Source organism: Panthera tigris, chromosome A2 (assembly GCF_018350195.1).
Source record: "Panthera tigris isolate Pti1 chromosome A2, P.tigris_Pti1_mat1.1, whole genome shotgun sequence".
In the NCBI taxonomy this organism is placed as follows: Eukaryota; Metazoa; Chordata; class Mammalia; order Carnivora; family Felidae; genus Panthera; species Panthera tigris.
The window spans coordinates 28368208-28390870 of NC_056661.1; the positions used below are offsets into that span (position 1 = coordinate 28368208).

General features: G+C 39.3%; 1 protein-coding gene and 1 long non-coding RNA gene across 6 annotated transcripts in view; one reads left to right on the forward strand and one right to left on the reverse strand.

Moving 5' to 3' along the window:
• The window catches only part of FHIT (fragile histidine triad diadenosine triphosphatase), a 1407272-nt gene that overhangs the window by 1004123 nt on the left and 380486 nt on the right, over window positions 1-22663 (reverse strand). The gene's annotated exons all lie outside the window — the stretch shown is intronic.
• On the forward strand, window positions 13579-21904 carry LOC122236687. The gene is made up of 4 exons (XR_006214881.1): window positions 13579-13922; window positions 15503-15670; window positions 20007-20100; window positions 20564-21904. It is a non-coding gene; the product is annotated as an uncharacterized LOC122236687 (long non-coding RNA).

Below are 22663 nucleotides of genomic sequence, written 5' to 3' on the forward strand. Positions count from 1 at the left end.
TCATGCTGATGACCATCGGACCTGCTGCAAATGAGTGATTGGGAGATCAAACATGATTAAAAATGCAAAGCTGCTGCACCCAAATGACATGCTTTCTTTGACAATGAACTCTGGGCTCGAAGGCAACCTATAAGCAAAGTGCTTTTTGGTAATCCACTTGCACACTGAGGTCAACTACTGAGGAATCACACTACAGGACTTTTTAAAAGTAGGCAGAGTTATTTACAACCATTAGTAATTGCATCTTGAGACTATCCTTCAATTACACAATTTCTTTTTTTGTTTTTTCACTGAAAATCGATAGTTTGAGTTTTACCAACTTGACACCCAGAAAGTTGTTAGGAATTTGCATAATACATTAGCTATGAGTACCTGAAGAGTGGGCTTTAAATATGTACAGGAAAATTAAGAGCTGTGCTAATGTTGGTGGGTAGGGGCGCCTGGATGGCCCAGTCGGTTAAACGTCCAACTCTTGGTTTCTGCTCACAGTTCATGAGTTTGAGGCCCACATCAGGCTCTGTGCTGTTAGTGTGGAGCCTGCTTGGGGTTTTCTCTCTCTCCCTCTCTCTCTGGCCCTCCCCTCCTTGTACTCTCTCTCTTTCTCCCTCAAAATAAATAAATACACTTAAAAACAATTTTAAGTACGTCGGTAGATACCCTTTTACTGAAATAGAACAGCAAAACTGAACCGATTAAAACCTGAAAAAAGTAAAAGATTCTAATGTCTAATGGCTGTAAGACATTCCTTTTCAAAGGAAGAAAGTAAGTCCTCATTTCCTCAGTCTCAATATCATTTGATTCTACTGCATGTTATTTCTTCTATATACATACATACACATACATGGGACATTTAAAGATTTCTTTTTAATAACCTATAAAATAAAAGGAAAGCACACAAGTCTTCTCAGAATCAGATGATGAGGACTTATGTACAAATGATTTATTAAGGAACAGCTCACAAGAAAAAATGCTGAGTAAGTGGCAAGAAGCCAGACAGGAGGAGGCAAGAAGCCACAGGAGGGTAGGATTTGGGGTACAGTCACTTCAAGGGAGTTTTCCCACTTGCAAGTGACCTGGGCTTTTATATTCCCTCACCACTGAATCACTGGCTAAGGCCTGCTTTTCCAGGTCTGGGCAGGCTCAGTAAAGCCTGTAGCTTCAGCCAATCCTGCAAAGATGGGTGCAGGTGCAGCCACTGGAAGGAAAGTACCCAGAAGCTGGGGTGGAGCTCACAAAGATGGTGAAAGGTATCTGGGGAGCTCTGGGCGGTTCTCTGGCACCATCTATTACACAAAGTAACAAATGGCCCATATTTCCCTGCCATGAAAACTCCTGTTGATTTTTTTTTAATAAGAGCAAGAATAGAATAAAATTAGAGAATTCAAAGAATACAGAAAGTTGAAAAATAAAAGTCTCTCTTCTCTCACCCTTGTCCCCACCTTCTTTCCAAAGCTGATCCTTATTTTCAGTTTTCTGTAAATCCTGCTAAGGGAAGGACACACCCACAAACTACGTATCTTTATAAATATTATTTTTAAAAATACACAGGTTGGACTATGGTATACAAACTGTTCTTACTTTATTTCACATAAGTATATATCTTGAATACATGATTGTTGATTGATAGATAGATAGATAGATAGCAAAGAAAAAGGAAGGGTGGAAAATGGATGGGTAGATGTACGGATGGATGGATGGACGGACAAATGGAGGGATAGATGGAGGGATGGATGGAGAGATGGATAGACACTGTACTTCACTGATTCTAAGATAAATAGTTTTTCACATTTTAACATTTCTATAATCAGATATCTTACAATTGATAACATTTGAGATTTGATAAAATGCAGTAGACATATAAATATAGTTATGGATAGACAACAGCTGAGCACACACAGCTCTACTACATGAGACGAAATGCAGGATAGAAGTTAAGAGTATATTAGTACCCTGCCTATTATGGAAACACCATTGCATGGGAATAAGCACCCTATTTGAGAGGGCTAATCTTCTCTTAATAATATGAATTACACTTATAAACTTTTACTCTAAGTTTTTCAATGTGAGTCCATGAAAGAGATCGATTTATAGTTTTCTATTTTGTGCTGTCTTTGCCAGATTTACCAAAGTCTGTGTTTTTATGCTGGCTTCCTAAAAACACATTGGCAGTTTTCCTTCTTGGTGTTATGGATAATTTTATTTTTATAATTCTATGACTATAGTATCAAATTCAGAGAGTACAAAAGCACATAAATTATAAAGTATCTGCCTCTTACCTGTCTCCCAGTTGCCTACTTCCTTTCCCCAAAAGGCAACCATTATTCTCAGTGGCTTCTGTCTTCCTTTACAGATATTATACACGCACACGCACACACCCCCACATAAATACTCAAAAGGTGATGTGATGTTACAGGGCTCTGTATCTTTCTTTTTCTCCCCTTCATACATTTTGGAGACTCTCCCATAGCCAGCCACACAGAGGACCTGTGCATCCTAACGACTGTATAGTATTCCATCATGCAGATATAAGTTACTCTTGCCATTTCCCATTTTGAATAGTATTATCATTATCTGTTCCTTAAAAGTTCCAAATAATTTGCCTCTGAAAGCATAAAGACCTGGAGATTTCTTTTAGATCTTTGATAACTTTCTCAGATTTTTCCAATGTTACTGAAGTTCTTCTTCTTCAGTAAGTTTTGATAACTTTTTACCTCTTACAAAAAGCCATTCCATCAAGATTTTTAAAGTTACATAGGGGGACCCGGGTGGCTCAGTCGACTGAGCATCCAACTTCGGCTCAGGTCATGATCTCACACTTAGTGAGTTCAAGCCCCGCATTGGGCTCTGTGCTGACAGCTCAGAGCCTGGAGCCTGCTTCGGATTCTGTGTCTCCCTCTCTCTCTGCCCCTCCCCTGCACTCTCTCTCTCTCTCTCTCTCTCTCTCTCTCAAAAATAAATAAAAATTTAAAAAAGATTTAAAAAAAGATTTTCAAAGTTACATGCAAAACATTTTGCAAAGGTTCTCCTTTGGTTTTTTTAATTTCTTCTTTAATCATGGTTCTTTTCCCCATTTTCACTTCTAATTTTGTGTTTTTGTGCTCCTCATCTTTTTCTTGATTAGGCTAGTAGGCGAATTATTTCATTGCTTAGCATAGTTTTCAAAGAAACAGCACTTGGGTTATTCATGATGCTAGGTTGTAGATTAGAAAATTTCATTTTTAACTTTGTATTATTTGGTTCTTTATGCATTCCTTCTATTTATTTTGCTATTCTTTCCTTAAGTCTGATGTTTAATTCCTTTATGTTATGGATTGACTATGTCCTCCCAAAATTTGTATGTTGAAACCTAATCCCCAATGTGATGATGTTTGGAGGTGAGAACTTTGCAAAGGAATTAGGTCATGAGGGCTCTGCCAAACAACAACAACAAAAAAAGGACATTCTTGGATTAGAGTCCTTATAAAAGAGACCTTGGAGAGCTCTCTCACCCTTTCTCCATGTGAGAACACAGCAAGAAGACAACCTCTATGAGCCAAGAAGCAAGACCTCCCCAGATGCTGAACCTACTGGAGCCTTGATCTTAGACTTCCCAGCCTTGAGAACCAAAGTATATAACAAACAAAAACAAGAACAAAAAACCCTCAAAAACCCAACCTTATTTATACCACCATACTTTTACTGAAATGAAATAAGAAAAATGACTTGTTTGGAATAAATATGAAATGATTTATGAACATTTCTGCCTTTTTCAAAACCCATCTAAATATCATCTCTAATAATAGAACATGTGCAATAATAATCAAATTCAGTTATCTTTGATATTTGGCTAATTTTCAGTCATATAAAAATCATAGCTATACTTTTGGATTTTGTTTTTAAAAAGTTATATTCTCATGGTAGAAGGATACAAACACTTCTTTAACAGTTTATTAACTAGATTTATAATTTTTAAACATTTAGACAGATGGGATGTGGCCTCCTTTTATACTCTTGCCTTGGGTCCCACAAACCTCAGGTGTAGGCCTGGATACATAGTAATCATGAGAGTTAATCCCAGCTGTCTTGAATTACATCCTAGTAAATTCTAGTTTATGTCCATTGACTCTACTCTAGACCAGTTGATCATTTATTTTTTTTTTTTTAAGTTTATTTATTTTGAGAGAGAGCCAGTGCACAAGTGGTGTAGGGGCAGAGAAAGAGGGTGAGAGAGAATCCCAAGAAGGTTCCATGCTGGCAGTGCAGAGCCAGACACGGGGCTCTATCCCATGAACCATGTGATCATGACCAGAGCCAAAGTCAAGGGTAGGATGCTTAACCAACTGAGCCACCCAGGCGCCCAGGCCAGTTGATCATTTCTGATAGACTATTGCAATAATAGCCTTTTTATTGTTCTCCCACATCTATTCTCATCACCCAACCCAACCTATTTTCCAAATAACAGAGTCATATTTTAAAACTATAAATTGGAAACTATCACTTCTGCCCTTAAGACCCTTCAATTGCTTTCCATTGCATTCAGGATGAAAGAGCATATGATGCCATCTAAAGTCCTGCACATCCCTACAACCCAGCTTTATCTCGTGCATTCCCTTCCTTATCCAGGGCAATATAGTCATGCTGGCCTGTTTTATACCTCTCATATTTTGAGGTATTTCTTGCCTCAGGACCTTTGCATATGTCATCCCTCTGGCTGCAATGTTTCTCCTTGCCCCACTTCCTTTGGAGAGCTGACTTTTTTCCATCATCTTCTCCACCTGATCTAACGTTATGTGACCCTTGTGATTTTCTGTCACTGTATCCTGTTCTTTTCCTTTAGAGCCTTAGGGGGAAACCCCCACCCCACCCCCTGTAATTATACATGTTTATCTGTTCACTTGTACCTTTGCTATCCTGCAAGTTCTCTGAGAGCAGGGATAGTCTCTATTATGTATATCATGTCCAGTTGCTACCATAATGCCCGGAAGTAATTAACTCTCTTAGGCATCGAGGCTGCCAGTCCTACACCAAAGTGTCTGAGAAGCTCTAGAATGGAAGATGGAGATACCCAATGTAGCTTAGGCAAGGGGCTCGTGTCACAGCTACCTTAGGCTGGTTTCTACAATAATGGCCCAAAGAAACAGGGAGATAAGAGGATATGAAGTGGGCCACAGAAGTGTTCACACTCATTAGTTTCCTAACCTTTAGAGAATTTGTCCTGTGCCTGTATAGATGCCCCACCAGGAATTTTCACAGTCCTCCAGGTGTCATTTCCCCCATTCCCCTTATGTACCTTGGACTAACTGCCTAGTAGGCATTTCCAGTTAGGCAGGCCATGTGGCCTTACATGAGGCCTTACACAGATCAAGATTGAGTAAGAGAAAAATGATACTTAACTTATCAATCTCATGGCAGTATCAAGTTATCTGTAGTTTTCTTAGTCGCTGGCATTGATGGTATCATTTCATTCTTTGGTAATGATTTTATGTGGAATACTGCATTGAAAAATTCAAGTACTGTCTTTAATGACAGCAAAAGTGAACTCCATCAGGCTCTATATGCTGATGATGATCATGTGTGCATATATCAAAGCAGTTCCTGAACACCATTTTTAATGGCAAACAGTGATTGCTTCTCTCAAAGAACTGGACAAAAATGGTAAGTTCCCACTTTGAAACAAATCTGTAAGATAACACATTTCCTTCAATTCACACAATGTTGTTCATTAGGGTTAGAAGTATAGAGTATTCAACCTTCCTGTCTAACAGAACCCAGGAAGGACTCAAATACACAGTTCATTATTGTCATTATGAAAGAAGTTCTGCCAACAAATTATAGTCAGGTTACTATCATTCAATCATGTCGCTAATAGGAATAATTTCATGGTAATTGGCATATTCTAGACAAGAGAAGAACACGAATGGCTGCCAGAATCATTAATGATTTGTGCTGACTTTCATGGTAAAAATGACAATATATTCGTTTACCAGATGCTGGATCAAGCCATGGGCCATTAACAGGAGGGTGTTCTCAGAATGTTTTCAGAACAAATACCAGCTGGTTTATTTTCAGCTTGCAGACATAATCGCATGCCTCCCATATCAGATCTACCACAATGCTGTCAGATACATCATAAATTAAAGACTCCATGGGCTCATTATCGACTCTTATTTTTAAAAGCCACACATTGTCCTGCAGAGACCCAAAATATTCAATGAGCATTTAAAGGAAACTCCAAAATGCACTGCCTTCAAAAAATAAAATCACCCCCCTTAAAACTATTTGCAGTGCTCAAGTATTCAAAATGCCCTTCATTGTCAATTTCACCTTAACGTTTGTAAAAACAACAACAAACAAATTCCTGTCTTGTCAGGAGGGTTCTCAGGCCAAGTCTCTTAGAAACAAGGTGTCAGTTTATTAGCAAACGTAATATGCTGCATTCAGAAGAATAGAGATACCAGCAGCAAATAAACAGGTTAAAAAAATAAAAAATAAAAAACCTCCCTCCAGGAGACTTAATGTACACCACATTAGTAACCAGGACGACCCATATTTCTCAGCAATCTGCTGCTCAAATACATTCATATGAGAAAAAGCTTCCATTTTTCCTGAATCTTCAGGACAAATGTAAGGCTTCTTTAATTCCTTTTCTGCCTTGCCTCCTACAAAGCTCCTCTCCCAACACCCAGCTTCCCGATTTGAAGACAGAGGGGTGTTTGCAAATCAAAACCAAAATAAATAATTAAATAACGGGACAGTTCCTGTTTTCAACTGTTGACCACATCACAGTTGCCGCTTCTCATGCTCACATTATCCCACCTGGAAAGTCTAAGAAAACAAATCTCGTACTGAACCCTCATTGGGCAGAGCGGTGAGTTTCAAGAATCAAAACTTTGGTGGGTGGGATCACTCTTAACCTGAACGGGGCGGGGGGCGCCCATGTTCAAGCAAGCAGGCCCGGTTTGTGCACCTCACACTGTTGCCACCGGTTCTGTGCGCAACACGACTCCTTGTAATTATCGCCTATATGTACAGTAATTGTTAATTCGCGCATTTGTAGCCAGCCGCCCGCCAAAAACAGGGTGGCATTCTTACATCGTGATTAGGGGTTTTGTGAGCACTTTGAGGTGGGGGACACTTTCTCACTGAAGACTCTTCCGCCCCATTCACGCTCATTCAGCTCTTTCTAGGGGAAGTTAAAAGCTGCAGTGATAATCCCTTAAGTATGACTTGGAAGAGTATAAAAGGTGCAGTGTATAAGCAATTGGAAGAGGAAGCCTTTTATGTAGAGAGTCACTGAATGGGTGGCTGAGGACAGTGTGAGTGGGGAAAGAGAGGGGCAGACTTTCCTTTCTAAGGTAGCGGGAGAAGCGGGAATGTCATGGCAGCTCAGTTCCCTTTAATCATTCGATTACTGCCTGGTCCCTGCCCCTGTTTCACCTTGTCTCTCTGTGCCAAAGAGCTCCTCACTGCCATTTTGCTTTCAAAGGGGGAGGCGGGAGCAATGCGATTTTTGGTAGGGACCCAGTTTCTTGCTGAATGCCAACTCGGCCAGCTGGCACCGAACAGGCCAAGCCTTCTTCAGATGAGGTTAGCAAAACCCAAATTAGCATGCTCCATTTTAAAAACTTGCTTTTATTTAAAGACTAATTCATGACAAACAGTGGCTCCCCCACTGAGGTCTGGCGCCCCAGGGGCTGGCACCCAACCAAACACATGCAACTAATTGCCACCCTCGGATGACACCCAACAAGCTCCATTTTGAGGCAGTAGATTCACTAAGAATGTAACCCCGGAAGGCAGCGGACGCAGAAAAGCTCCTTTCATAACCCTGTCCTACGCTAACCATGGCAGCGAAGCGCCTGAAAAACACTTTTGTTTCCCTGTACCGACGATTTATCTCCACCAATGGCTGCAAACATGGCTAACTTGGAGGAAGGTGGCCAAGGGCACTGTGTTTCTCCTCAAGGCTACTGGAGGCAGGCAGAGCCCTTCTCTGCTCAAGGAAACAGGACAAGTTGCCCATTTTCTCAAAGCTCTGCATCTCACCCCCCACCTCTCCATACCCAGGACTTCCTCTCATATTTGGGTTTAGAGGCTCAGGCCTCCTTTCTACAAGCAACGGCTCTGGAGCCAAGACTCCCAGCCTCAAATCCCAGCCCCATAATTTACTAGCAATTGGCAAGTAATTTAACCCATCCCTGCTTCAGTTTCCCCATCCTTATACTGGGATAGTATTAACACTTACCTTGTAGGGGTATTATGAGTATGAATGAGTTAATGGGATGATGTACATAGGGCGATGCCTGGCATATCCTCTCTCCTTCCTGAAAGAAGCCCTTTGAGTCTGAGATAATGCAACCTTATGAAGGGGAATTTCCCTTTGCATGCTCTGCATTTCCAAGTGCACATCTCCCCATAAACTTCCCTAGGTGTCTATCTCTGAGCCTTTGCTCACAATGCCTTCCTCTTAACTGTCCTTCCCCTGCTGCCCGGTTCTTCATGACCAAACCCCATCTATCCTCCAAAGCCCCTTTCAATGCCACCTTCCTCCACCAAGAATCTTCCCTGCCACTCCAGATGCAGCGAATCCCTTCACTCGTGGCTTGCCCGTGTCATCCCTGCAAATCACAGTACTTCATGTGCCTGTGAGATTGCCTCTTCTAGACTGACAGCTCCTTCTGGGCATCGTCTGTGAGTGGCCGGCACATAATAGACACTCAATGAATATGTGTTGAATAAGTAGATGGAGGAGTGAAAAAAAATCACGCCACATAGCTGAGTAGCTTTGTACCATGGTCACACTGGACACTGCTTAATGAGAAGGACAGGAGAATAATTTCTGCAGGAGTTTCATAGATGCTTTGGCCCAAATTAAGAGTTCTAAATAACTAACTAACTTGACCTACGCATACAAATCAAGCCCACCAAGGAGATTTGTCAATACTTGTATTAGTCTCCTAGGGCAGCCATAACAAAATACCACAGACTAAATGGCTTAAACAACAGAAATGTATTTCTCAACAGTTCTGGAAGCTGAAAGTTCAAGATCAGATGTCAGCAGATCTGGTTTCTCTTGAGGCCTCTCTCCTGGCATTGCAGAAGGCTGCCTTCCTGCTGTGCACAAGGTCTTTTCTCTGTGAGCATGGCTCCCTGGTGTCTTTACTTCTTTTTATAATGATACCAATCTCACTGGATTAGGGCCCCACCCTTAGTACCTCATTTAACCTTAATTAGCTCTTGAAAGGCCCTATCTCCAAATGTAACACAATCCTATGTTGAAACATAGGAATTCTGGAGGGACAAAATCCAGCCCATCACAATAACATATACAAATACTCAAAACATGAATATTCTGAAAGTTACTTAAATCCACAGAAGAAAGGTGGAGGCAGGGGTATGGGGGGGAGAGGGGAGAGGCATACATAATCTTTTGCTCCTAGAGGAAAGCCCTTGCATTCAGTCCCTGACTATATCAGCAAAAATTCAGTCAGTGAAAGCAAATCTGGCACTCAAATATAAAACTATTTTATTTCAATGAAAATTCTCTGCAGAATTTGTGGGATTCATTTGGGGGCCTCAGCTACTCCTCCCTTAGAGATAGAAGAATGTCAGCACCCCGTCAGGAGCCACAGTAACATTGGCTCCTGTTAAAGCTACACCCTCTCCCAAGAAAACGTGGAGATTTCCCAGTAACTCTCTGTGCACTTTTTAGGATGGGGCTCTCTTCAGTCCTTCTAGGACACAGTTGATCTGAATCCTATCGATTTGCATACACACCTGGACCTGCATGTAGCCCTAGAAAGTCTCACCCAGGTTCATATGCAAGCATTCCCTTCTTAGCCATTTTCTAATTTATTGCCGCCACTCACACTGCCTGTACCAGACAGTTTGACTCTCTCACACTGTTTCAATTTGCTAATTCCCAAATGGGCAGGTCCCTCACAACAATCCATCAGCTAATGGCGCCCATGGTATTTGTAACCCTCTCTTAAGACACTTCAACACTTTTAACCTGGGAGGTATATGAGCCACTCCCGCCATATTTTTGAACTAGTTAAGGTTAGGATGGTGTTAGATCCAGTATTTTCATCATGATGTAGCACACAGCAGAGTCATGGTAATGGTAAGATTTTCCTAGAGTTCACATAGACTTTGCTAGGAGCATAAGAGCAGCACTAAGCATCAGAAGCAACACATCACAAAGTCACCTGGCTCCATTAGGGGAGAGGCCAACACCTTAGTGAGATCACATATCTCCCTCAATTTTTAATCCAGAGCTTCTAGCCAGTTGACCCAGAAACACCCCACACCTCCACCATGACTTACCAATTTGTCTGAAATAATAAAGAGGAAAACGAGAAGCTATTAGCTTCACTTCCATTCTCCAGTCAATCATCATTCTAAATTATTAATCAGTTGACATACTGCCAAGAAATTTTCAGGCCTCTCTCCAAAAGTATAAAGTAGTCATTTTCAAGTGAACGATTAACCGTTTTATTCCTCTAGAAGTCACAGACTATATAGAAAAGTTGATTCTGATGGCAGTTTTTTTGCCTTTTGGATGTTGGAGGAGGTAAGAGAGGTCTACGCGAAACCTACATATATCTTCCTTTCCATCACTCATTCATTAAAGACTGGGAGTTATAGAATCCAAAGTTTTAAAAAGATGTTCTAAAACATTTCCTGACCACTTAAGTATTTGTAACTTTGTTCCTAATAGCATGACATTCCTGACTAATCATGGCTGGCAAGGACAAAGTGATCAATTGTCATCATCCTTCCTTTCCCATGATTGATTTAGTAAAGTATGGCTATAACTCATACTCTCATGGAACATACATTCTAGGAGAGGAAACAGTCAAAAAGGAAGGTAACCCAACAAATACATAAAACAGCTGTGATAAGTTTTACAAAAGAACCCCAAGAGGAGAGAGAGTCAAGAAAAGGGGAACTTGTGTCTTAAGTAAGATGCTAGTAGCAGGAATCACCATGAATCAGAAAAATCCTGAAACTGGGGGCTTCATAGGCAAAATCAAACCCAAAGTATGCAAATAGACCATTCAAACAAGACATCCTTAGTGCTAGTTATCAACTGACCCCAGAAACTTCAAACTTCCGTGGCATCTTCTTTTCTTTGCTTTTCAGTCATGTGTTGGTTCACTACCAATACCACAATTCCCCAGGGGGTAATTTTCTGACCAAGAGGTATAGTGTGGAACGTGCCTGGTCAATCTCATCTGAGGCTCATTAACAGCTTCCATCTTATGTAAGTGATGTACTTTTAAAGGTAGGGTGACAGGTTGCTACGAATATTTTTTTTTCTTTATTATTTTTGGCTTTCTTTTTTTAGAGGGAAGGTGAGCAATAAAACTGAGTTTCAACCATATCTTTAGCAGTTTGCTAAGGCATAGTTGGACAGCTTTATCAACAAGAATGGAGCCCAGAACAATCAAATATCCTTTAATTTTGAAGTAGATACTGTGGGGTATGTTACATGGCCTTCCCAGGCCCTAGGCATGTTTTCTTTGGGAGACGCAACCCCATCTTGTATCAGTTGTTACCCTAAACAGTTGTTAGATGTGAAATCTTTGAAAATATTGTTGTACTTTCGCATTTGAAATTATTTGGTTACATACAATTTAGTGTATTTGATTTTAAAATTAGCTATAATTTCTCAGCAATCATGCATTTTCAGAAATTCTTAAGAAGCAAGCAAAGCTTACTCACAAAATGTCTCTAAATGTAAACTTTTTATAATTACTAAATTAATTAATAACAAAAGCATAAGGTTTCATTTTGTTGCCATTTCATTAAATATGTAATGGTTCTGATGTTACAATTCCTCCATACATTGAAACAAAAATAATTTTTCTTTCTCTTTTAGTTCTCAATATTTTCCTAAGCCCTTGACAAAAGTCATTGGCCCTAGTCATTAGGGCCAAGTATCTAAAGAAGCAATAAAATGTGTGTATATTCCTGGGTCTGATATAGCACTAGATAGTGTGTGGGTCCCCCAAAATAAAACCAATGGTATTAAAACCATGCATAATCCCAGTTAGCCCAAACGAATATATCAAAACCTTTAAGGTTAAAAAAAAAAAAAACACTTTTTTTAAAGGCCCTGCCCTGATTTTACTGTGATTTGTGCACTTTCACTTGACATCCACTCAATATCATTTATAAAGATCATCTTGCTTCTCTAGCAAATTCCCAAATAAGAATCACTTAGAACTCCCATTAAAAATGGAGATCCCTACGCCCTGTCTCCAAAGAATCTCTTTAATAGATCTAAGTGGAGTCCAGAAATCAGTTTTTAACTTTCTAAAACCCTAAGGGTATTTAAAGACTGTAGGAAACATTGGTGGATGGCAGCGAGGTTGATATCTAGGGGCTGAGTTAGTCTTGGCTTTAAATACTGGACAACTTGAGCAAATTTAGGCCAATCCCTGTCAACCTTGGCTCATGTTAGAATCACCTGGAGAGCTTTTAGAACCATTACCCCCCAAAGACTCTGATTGATTTGATCTGGGGTAGAGCTAGGGCACTGGTTTTGGTTTTTGTTTTTTTTAAGCTACCATATAAACAAATCAAGTAACACTGAGAGCCTAAGGTGTTTATTTGCTCTCAGAAAGGATTAACCCACCCACTGAGGTGATGATAAAGCCCAAACCTCCTACAATGAAAACACCACAGCAGAGAATCAGCAAACCTAAAACCCAAACCCAGTCTCAACCCCAGCTTGTTTTAGCCCCAACATACCCAAGTCAGCCTTACAGTTACCGCACAAAGAAACTGAGCCCTTCCCTTTGGTTTTCATCTGCTGGCAGAATGATTTAGTAGCTCTGCCTTAAAAGCAACTCCATTATAATTACAGTGTTGGAATTATAAACAAAAGCAAGAAAGATGCAGAAGGAATAGTCCTTTAATCAAAACCGTAAAACGGAACAATCTCTGGATGCAGTTAAAAGCGAACTCTGAAATATTAAGAGTAAGCTCTCCAGTCCTTTGATTCTTGCCTCTTTCCCATAAGAGCAACACTACACATTTTTTCAATTAAGCAGTTTGACAACATGAAGGAACCCACAGCACATGATTTAATGAGCACATACTGTATGCATGGTAATCGGCAGGCTGACAGTTTGCTCATTTCCAACTGATGGGAGAGCACTACACATTAGTAGGAAGATTTTTGGGTCTCTTTTCATTAAACAAGCTTTACAGTTGAGGAACATTCCAACTGTATTGGCAAAGCTGTCACTGGTGACCCCCTGGTGACTTTACTCTTTGTCACTCTCCAAGTCCTCAAGTCTTGACAAAGGAATTACTTTTTAAAACCAAAGCATACACATAAAATATAGATAATAAAAGGTTCTGTGATGTTGTCAGAGCATTCTGTATGTGTATGTGGAGCATTCTGAGTCGTGACTCCATTTGTGATTTCACATTACACAAATTCTAGCTGGTTCTTCACAATGATCACTTTATAAACTGGAATGCTTCTTGGAAAGAATCTCTCAACTCTTAAATTAATCAATATTTCAGAAGCAGCATAGTGTACTGGAAAAAAAAAAAAAAGCATGGGCTTTGGTGAGAGAGAAATAGGGGTTCAAATTCTAACTAAAATCCTTATGTGTGACCTTGGCCAAGTGACATCACTTCTCCAGGGCTCAGTTTCCTATTTATGAAGTCATGACAACAGCATGCAGTCTGTATGGAGAAAATTGTAAAATGCCTCTCACGGTTGCTGACAACATAAGGTACTAAAAGAAATAAGAACTAGATGACCCACAGAAGTTCACAGAATGGAGTTTTAACAAAGTCAACTACAGTCTGATGCTCCTGAGATTTCTACCAGGAGCACTTATTGGGGTTCTATAAGGACAACGGTAAACTAACGTTTATGCGCCAATATGGGCTCAATTCATCCTACAAGATTCTGAAAGGTAGGCATTATTACCCTATTTTTATAAAATCTCAAAAACAAGAAGGGAATTTGGAGATCATATGAGAAATTTCTGGTGGCACCCAAGTGGCTCTGTCAGTTAAACATCAGCTCTTGATTGCGGCTCAGGTCATGATCTCATGGTCCTGATATTGAACCCCGCTTCAGGCTACATGCTGGGTGTGGGCTCTGCTTAGGATTCTCGCTCTCCCTATTACTCTGTCTCTCTCCTCGGCTTGCACACGCTCTCACTCTCTCTCTCTCAAGAAAAAAAGAAAAAGGCGCTATGTTTAACTTTTCTGACAATAAGTATAAGAAACTTCCTGTGTTTCCCATTTTACTCTGCCTGTCAGAAAACTCAGAGTGAATTTTTGTGCTCAGTGTAAATTTGCAATTCTATTAGCAATATTGGCTAGTGGATTTATTTCCTGATTTTACATGTATATTTTATTAATCTTATTTTAACTGGCTATAAGCCACCATAAATGAAGTACAGATTCCTTAGCTAGTTAGTAAGACAGGAATGACCAGGATTCATGTTGCCTGATTCCAGGTTAGGGACTCTCACACATATTACAGAAATTACATAAATATTCTCACAAGCAAATACAGTGGAGCCACAACTTGCTCAGGTCCTATATCATAAAGAAGAGCAAGTGTATTAGCCTTCTATTTAAAGGGACAGAATATGGAAGTTTTAGTGTCCCTATTTCTAAAATGGGGACAATATCTATTTCTTATCATTGTTGTGAAGATTGAGAGAGAGCATTTGCAAAAATGTACAGTGTAGTATTTGACACATAGTAACATTTTGAAGTCTGAAATATTGACCCTTTGAGATATAAATGCAGTCTTATTAATCAGAAGTAGTAAAATGCACATGTATAACTTTTATTATTATTATTTTTTAATGTTTATTCTTGAGAGAGAGAGAGAGAGAGACAGAGTGTGAGCAGGGGAGGGGCAGAGAGAGAAGGAGACACAGAATCCAGAATCGGAAGCAGGCTCCAGGCACCGTGCTGTTAACACAGATCCCAACGTGGGGCTTGAACTCACGAGATTATGAGCTGAGCCAAAGTTGGATACTTAACTGACTGAGCAACCCAGGCGCCCCTCAAATGTATAACTCTTAAACATCATTTAGAAATCACTTATTGCTCTGAACTCCATGCAATGATGTAAAATTTGGCCTTCCACTAGGCCAAGATCCAAAAATTGCCACCCTTCTTTCACGTCATAGGGCACATAGAAATCTAGAAAAGTTGTCAACATTCTCTTAAATTAGTACTGTAAACAGTGTCTACTGGAAATACAGAACTCTACCAAGAATATACACATATGAAGTTTTCAGATTTGATCATTCATACACTAGTGTGCCCAGAGAACTGAGCCAAAGTCATAGGTCAGTCATTATGTAAAATAGCAACTGTTCCCATGAGTCACAGCCATTGATTGTATCCAGAATGTAGCCAGATATACCATGACAATATTCCTTTGTCCCAAAGGGAGTCCAGGGGAAAAAAAGGGAACTGTAGATCCTCATATGCATACCGTAATAACAATGGATCAATATTTCCTCAGAAGAAATGGTGTAGTGCATTGGGTGAAGATTTGGAAACACACAGACTTGGATTTAAAGGCTGGCTCTGCGATCCACCAGTAACACGACATTGGGCAACATACTGAAACTCAGGACCATGGATTCTTCCACTGGCAAATGGAGGAAATGCTTCTAATTTATGTAATATTGTAAGCAGGGGTAATATTTAAAATATTTAACAAGTAGTAATGGTGAGGGCACTAAACAGAATGGACTTAATAGATGTTATGGTGCCTATCAATTAAATATGAACTCTGTTCGTGGGATTATTTCCTCACTTGATCCTGGATCATGGGAGGTGTTCAAACCTAAAATTCATTAAATAAAGCAAACACACATTACATAACAATGTATAATGAAAAGCTTACAAGCAGTTAGGCATACAAATGGCTATATCCTCCAAATATGCTTTTTTTTTCACTTGTCTTAAGCTTTGATCCACAATTTTATTAAATGGTTGTTAGCTTAAAATGATGACACACCTGTGTCTCTTGACTCACAATAGTCCTCAAAAAAGTCTGGACTCAAAAATACTTAAATTGATCTCATGAGGAATTTTATTATGTATATATTCATTTATATTTCTTATGTCAGCTTAATGTAATGACACTTTTATCATTATGAAATATTCTTCTTTATCTCTGGTAATACTCTTTATCTTAAAGTTTAATTTGTCTGATATTAATGTACCCACTCTAGACTTCTTATGCTGACTGTTTCCATGGTTATCTTTTTCTATCAATTTGCTTTAAACTTATCTGTATCTTCATATTTAAAGGTTATCTTATAACAGAATACAGTTATTCTTGTTCTTTTTAACCCATTCTGATAATAGCTGCTTTTTAATTATTTAGTCCATTAACATTTAATGTAATTACTGACATAGTGGCATTTAGAGCTACAATTTTATTATTTGTTTTCTGTTTGCCCCCATCTGTTTCCTGTCCTCTCTTTCTACTTTCCTGAATTCTTTTGGAATCATTTAAAAATCTTTTCAGGATTCTAAAATAAATAAACAAACAAATACATACATAAAATTTTTAGGATTCTATTTTATCTTTTGGGTTTTTCATGTTTGTTCTAAGCATTAAAATATACATTCTTGACCTTTCACGGTCTATGAAATTTTTATACCACCTCAGATAAACTTTGAAAACTATGCAACTGTGTGAGTCCATTGATTGTGCCTGCCAATTCTCTATGCTATAGTTGTCATATGTACTACTCTATACACAGTACCTTATAAACACCACAAGGTAGTGTTATAATTTTGGCTGTAAAGCGTTCTATGCATTTTAAAGATACTAAGATGAGAAAAATGCTCATATTTATAATTTCTGATATTCTTCATTCCTTCTTGAAGATTTAAGATTCCATCTGTGTTATCTCACTTCAGCCTGAATAACTTCCTTTAGCATTTTTTGTGGTGTAGGTCTACTGGCAGTGAATGAGTTCTTTTAGTTTACTTTTATCTGAAAACGTCTTTAATTTGCCTCTATTCTCAAAGGATATTTTGGGTACATATCAACTATACATGGATTTCTGTGTTCACAGAGTTTTGTTTTTGTTTTGTTTTACTTTAAAAATACTCTTTTGCTTTTGCTAGCCTCTGTAGTTTCTGATGAGAGGTCAGTGCATATTTATAATGCTTCATAATGAGAAAGCATTGCTCTCTGGAAGGTAATGTGCCATTTTTCTCTGACTACTATCAAGATTTTCTCTTTATTGTTGGTGTCCAGCAGTTTGAATAGCATACCTAAGCATGGTTTTCTTCAAATTTATCCTGTTTCGGGTTTGCTGTGTTTCTTGATCTATGAATTTACTTTTTCACCAAATTTGAAAATTTTGGCCTTTACTTCTCAAATATTTTTCTGTCCCATTCTTTCTCCTCTCCTGAGACTACAATGATACACATTAGACATTTTTATTTTTGTCACATAGGTCCCTGAGTTTCTGGGGTTTTTTGTTTGTTTGTTTGTTTGTTTCCTGTGTTCAAGTTTTGTTTTTGTTTTAATCTTTTCTCCTCCTGTTCTTCAGAAAAAAAACCTCGATTGCTTTATCATAAGGTTCAGGGACATCTTCTGTTATTTCCAATGAATGTAAGCACACCCAGTGAATTTTTGTTCCCTATATTGTATTTTTCACTTCTAGAATTTCCACTTAATTCTTTTTTGTAGTTTGTATTTACTGTGTCCTTATTCATTGTGAGTATATTTTTCTGTCCTTCAGTGAGTACAGTTTTAATGGCTGCTTTAAAATCTTTGCTAATTCCCATATCTGGGTCATCTTGGCGTTATCTCAGATGACTGCCTTTTCTCTTCAGAAAGGAATCACATTTTCTTGATTTTGTCATGTGTCATATAATTTGGGGTTGTATCATGTGAACGTACGAATGTGAATGTGATGGTGTGAAGACTGAAATCTGTTAAGAGTTCTTTGAAGAGCCTCAATTTATTTGTTATAGCAGGCAATTAATTTGGTTATACTCAAATTGAAAACTATCCCTTGGGTGGCAACTCAAATCTCAGTTCAGTTCTTTGACTGTTAGCTGTGTCTGTTCCACTTATGCATGGTTCAGATATCAGTTAAAAATTCGCGTGGTGATGGGACGCCTGGGTGGCTCAGTGGGTTAAGTGTCTGACTTCAGCTCAGGCCATGATCTCACAGTTTGTGAGTTCAAGCCCCACATCGGGCTCTGCTGACAGCTCAGAGCCTGGAGCCTGCTTCAGATTCTGTGTCTCCCTCTCTCTCTGTCCCTCCCCTGCTCGCGCACCCTGTCTCTCTCTCAAAAATAAACATTAAAAATAAAATTTAAAAAAGATTCACGTGGTGTTTATACAAAGAACTGAGAGTTCCCCTGTTTGTCTCTCTCCTTTCCAAGACTCTCTTTTCCAGTAGCTATGGTTGCCCTGAACTCTGTTTGTTGGGTCTTCATACTGAAAAGAGTGTTTTTTCTATTGGAATTAGCTATCCCAAATGGCATTAACTTCATCATGTCCTCCCTCTAAAAGTTGTAAAATGGGGAACTTACTCTGTACTGTCCATGCTTCCAAGTTTTGAATCCCAATTCCCCTCCAGAATCTGTCTGTTTGCTTTCACTCTCTAGAGCCTTCAGGTAATTTTTTCTCCCATATATTATAGTTGCTATCTGTGAGAATGTCAGATTCAATAAAACTTACTTAGCCATACTGGAAGTGGAAACAAGTAAAACCAATTAGAAGATATTCCTTCGCATTTCTGAATTTCTCTCCTCAAAACACTTAACCTCTACTCATTATCTCATCTAGGGATATTTGGTTTTGGTTTTAAGTAGAAACATAAGTCAGACTCAGAGCTTCCTTGATCATCTTGCCAAGTACCTAAGAAGATTTGGAATAAAAGCACAGCATTAAGTGAAATGATAAAATGATAAAACATCAGTCAGGTCTGCTGGCTCGTAGGCTGGCAGCATTTAATCTCAAAGCAGTGAGGCTTGTACAGGCGCATGACTACCAAAGATTATCTGCATGGTACTTTGCCACACTATTTATTCTACCGTATGTTTTGGGTCTCAGATATTTCTATATCCTTCATTGAAAACTGCAATAGGTAACACCCTAAGAGAAATAGAATATTGAAAATATTATCCTTAAACACCAATGCAGAGTTGGTAAGTACACATTTTCTTCTGGTAATAATCCTTATAATTTCTTGAGAGCCTCTGTATGCAAGGCACCTTGCCAATCATTTTACATAATTTGCCATCTCATCCTTCATAACCATTCTCTGAGGTAGTTCCTATAATTAACCTCATCCTACGGAGGAAGAAACCAGAGAGGTTAAGTGAGTTAATGGAGATCACACAGCAAATAGAAATCTGAATCCTCATAAAGAAGAGAAAAAACAAAGAGGATATTTGGAGTCATGAAACACAGGCCCTTTACTCTTGGGAAGGAAACAGAACTCCTTCCAAGCAAAGAGGAGTAAGTGAAGATTCTAAAACTTGAAGTTCTAGAAGTTATAAACAAAAAGAAGTTATAATTCTTCTTTCTAGCAATTACTGAAATTAAAATGACCCACATTCAGATACATATAATTCATACTGGCAACTTTCCTGTCAAAAAGAGTCTTGTTCTAGGGCTTAAAAACACAAACTGGAACAATAACACAAGGATCAAATAATCCCATACAAAGGGGCACCTGGGTGGCTCAGTCGGTTAAGCGTCCGACTTCAAATCAGGTCATGATCTCGCAGTTTGTTAGTTTGAGCCCCGCGACGGGCTCTGTGCTGACAGCTCAGGACCTGGAGCCTGCTTCGGATTCTGTATCTCCCTCTCTCGCTGCCCCTCCCCCACTCACATTCTGTCTCTCTCTCCTTCAAAAATAAATAAACATTAAAAAATTTTTTTTCAAATAATTCCATACAAAGATTCATAGTAAGAGGCATGTAACACCAGCACCTCACTTCATTTCATTTATTTTCCTTAAACCTCCTTTGTTTTCCAGGTAAACTTTCTAGACAGGAGGGTGACTCACTGGAGAGAAGCAGGCACATTAAGAAGTGAAGATGCCTGCCTCGTCCTACCACAATCTGCATCTAGTGAGCACTTCTAGAAGACTGTGGCAACGTCTCACAGTCCTACAAATGATAGAGGCAATCTCTAAAGTGTAAAATTTGCATAAACCTATGAATTTCAAGTGACTGTGGAATCAGAGAGAAAGGAGGGGGAGGGCCAGAGGGAAGTGGACAGATAATATAAAGGGAAAATAGGAGACCGGGTCTTGACTAGAAGCAAGAAAAGGAGTACAGTCTCTTTGTGTTCTGGAACATGAGGGCGATTCAGTATTACATTTATTACACATGCTAAATTGTTTGCTGAGACCTCAGAATGGGGTAACTGCAGGGAATAAAAATGAGAGGTGGTGCTAGAAAAAGAGAGGAGTGTGAACAGGAGTTGTAGGCAGGGGTTCAATGAACACAGTCCACTGACAACAGGCTGGGAAAATTTTACCACATTAGCACGTTTCTCTTCCTTTACTGCTGTTATATTTACCTTTTCCAGTGAAACTATTCAAAGACATAGAAAGACAAGCGACTCTTCTGCCCCATCTTGAAGGCTTTTCCTAAGATTTATCCCACACTGCTCCCTCTGACCAAGAATGATCCCATGCCATTTTAGAGGACATGTTCCGCCTCAGAAGCATCCGCCTGCTGCATGAATTTCGTTTCCATTCCACAAGCATTCTCAAAGCTGTGCAAAGCATAACAACTTGATTTTGTAGCTGTTTAACCTTACTTTTCATACATAAAAAATTATTAAATGTGTGTAACTTGTGGGGGGAGAATCATATAATGGCATGTCAATCAGGTAACAGTTAAGCTGCATTTCATGGAAAGGAAAAGTAGTGCTTTCTTCAAAAAGTGAAGTCATCACTCCTTTATTTAACTGACATAATATTTATACCCCAATTTTAAAATGGCAGCTACAAATAGAATTTGAGAAAGGGTAAATTCTCCAAGGGAAATGAAGCCAGAAATGTCACCATTTTAAAAGTTCTGTTTTATATGTACTTAAGAATGTGACTACTATTTTAAGGATGTGCCCATAGCAGGTCAATTATATCAAACTCCATGAAAACACTTAAAATTAAGTAAGTACTACCTCTCCAACTACTGTTATCTCTTTAGAATGCTGTGTGGCAGAATGCACAGAGCTTTTATAGGGGGTCTAGGCAGGCAGGTGGTCCTGAGATACCTTCACCGGGAACAAAAAAATCAGATGATCTTTTCAGCAGTGATCTGGATGGCTGGCCTCTAGGTACAACTTCACTGTGGACATTCGCCAAGAATACCAGCTAGCATGACTGCATTGTTATTGTTAAAAGGCCAGAATAAAGGCACCCATGTGATTTCTGCAGGTGTTATCATTACTCTGCACAAGAGAGACTGTGGCTGAGGGGCAGCTCAAGTGACTCACACAAGACCACATAAAGGAAGTGGCAAAATGGTGTCCTGATACCCCAGCTTCTTGTTTCTAGTCCTGGGCTGTTCTGGATGCATAGTATGAACCTCCTCAAGAGCTGGCCAATCCCAGCACTGGGGTTTTCCATTTTGCAAAAGGATGAGGCTGACCCACAAGTCTGGTAGGAAGAGTACCTCTCTGGTTTTACGGTGGTCTGTGCCGTATCATCTGTCTGAAGAGTATTTTGTGGGTCAGTTTACTCTAGTTCCTTGAAGCTTTAGTGTCCACAAGACTCTGAGGGAATCTCACAATGGGAGGAACACGGTTTTTTGGTCCTGAGTTTGAATCCTAGTAATGCATTTACTATCTCTGTGTCCTGGATATAGCTGCTCAACTTCATTGAGCCTCACTTTCCACCTCTGTCAAATGGGCATAATGATATCTGAGGGGTATATTTACCAAAAGGATGATTTTTTTTTAAATGAAGATAAAGCACCAAGCACAGTTTCTGGCACATGTTGAGTATTCAGGCAAAGTGAGAGGCCTGTGCCCCACCTTGCTTCAGGGAATAACTCTGAAGCAGAGAAGTGACAATGAAGCCAGAGAGACCCCATTGCCCATAAATCACTCAATGACAATATACTGATCCTCCAGCTGGCTGGCCCCTCTCTGCTATGACCTCTACCCGTGGTATTCCTTCACATGACCTTCTTTGAAATAAAAGTTTCACAATTACAAACACTTATACATTTCCTAAGATTTTATTTAATTATTTTCCTTTCTTTATCTAACGGTTATGGTCCATATCATGCCACATGCTTTGCTTGATGCAATAATTAAACACAAATAACCATTCATTCAATAAACATTTGTTGAGTCCTACTAAGATGTCAGGCACTGTTCTCTATAGCAGTGAACATAATAACCCCAAATCCTGCCTTCATGATGCCTACATTCTGGTGGGAGACAGATGACACACAAAACAAAAATGTAAAATACACGGTTGGTTAAATAGTGCTTTGTGTTCCTGAGAAACACAAAGTGGAAAGCAGATGATGAGTCTTATGGTTATATTATGGCCTACGTCCCCCAAAAAGATATGTTGAAGTTCTAACCCCTAATACCTAAGAGTGTGATCTGATTTGGAAATAGGGTCATAGCAGATATAATTAGTTAAGATGAGGTCATACTGGAGGAGGA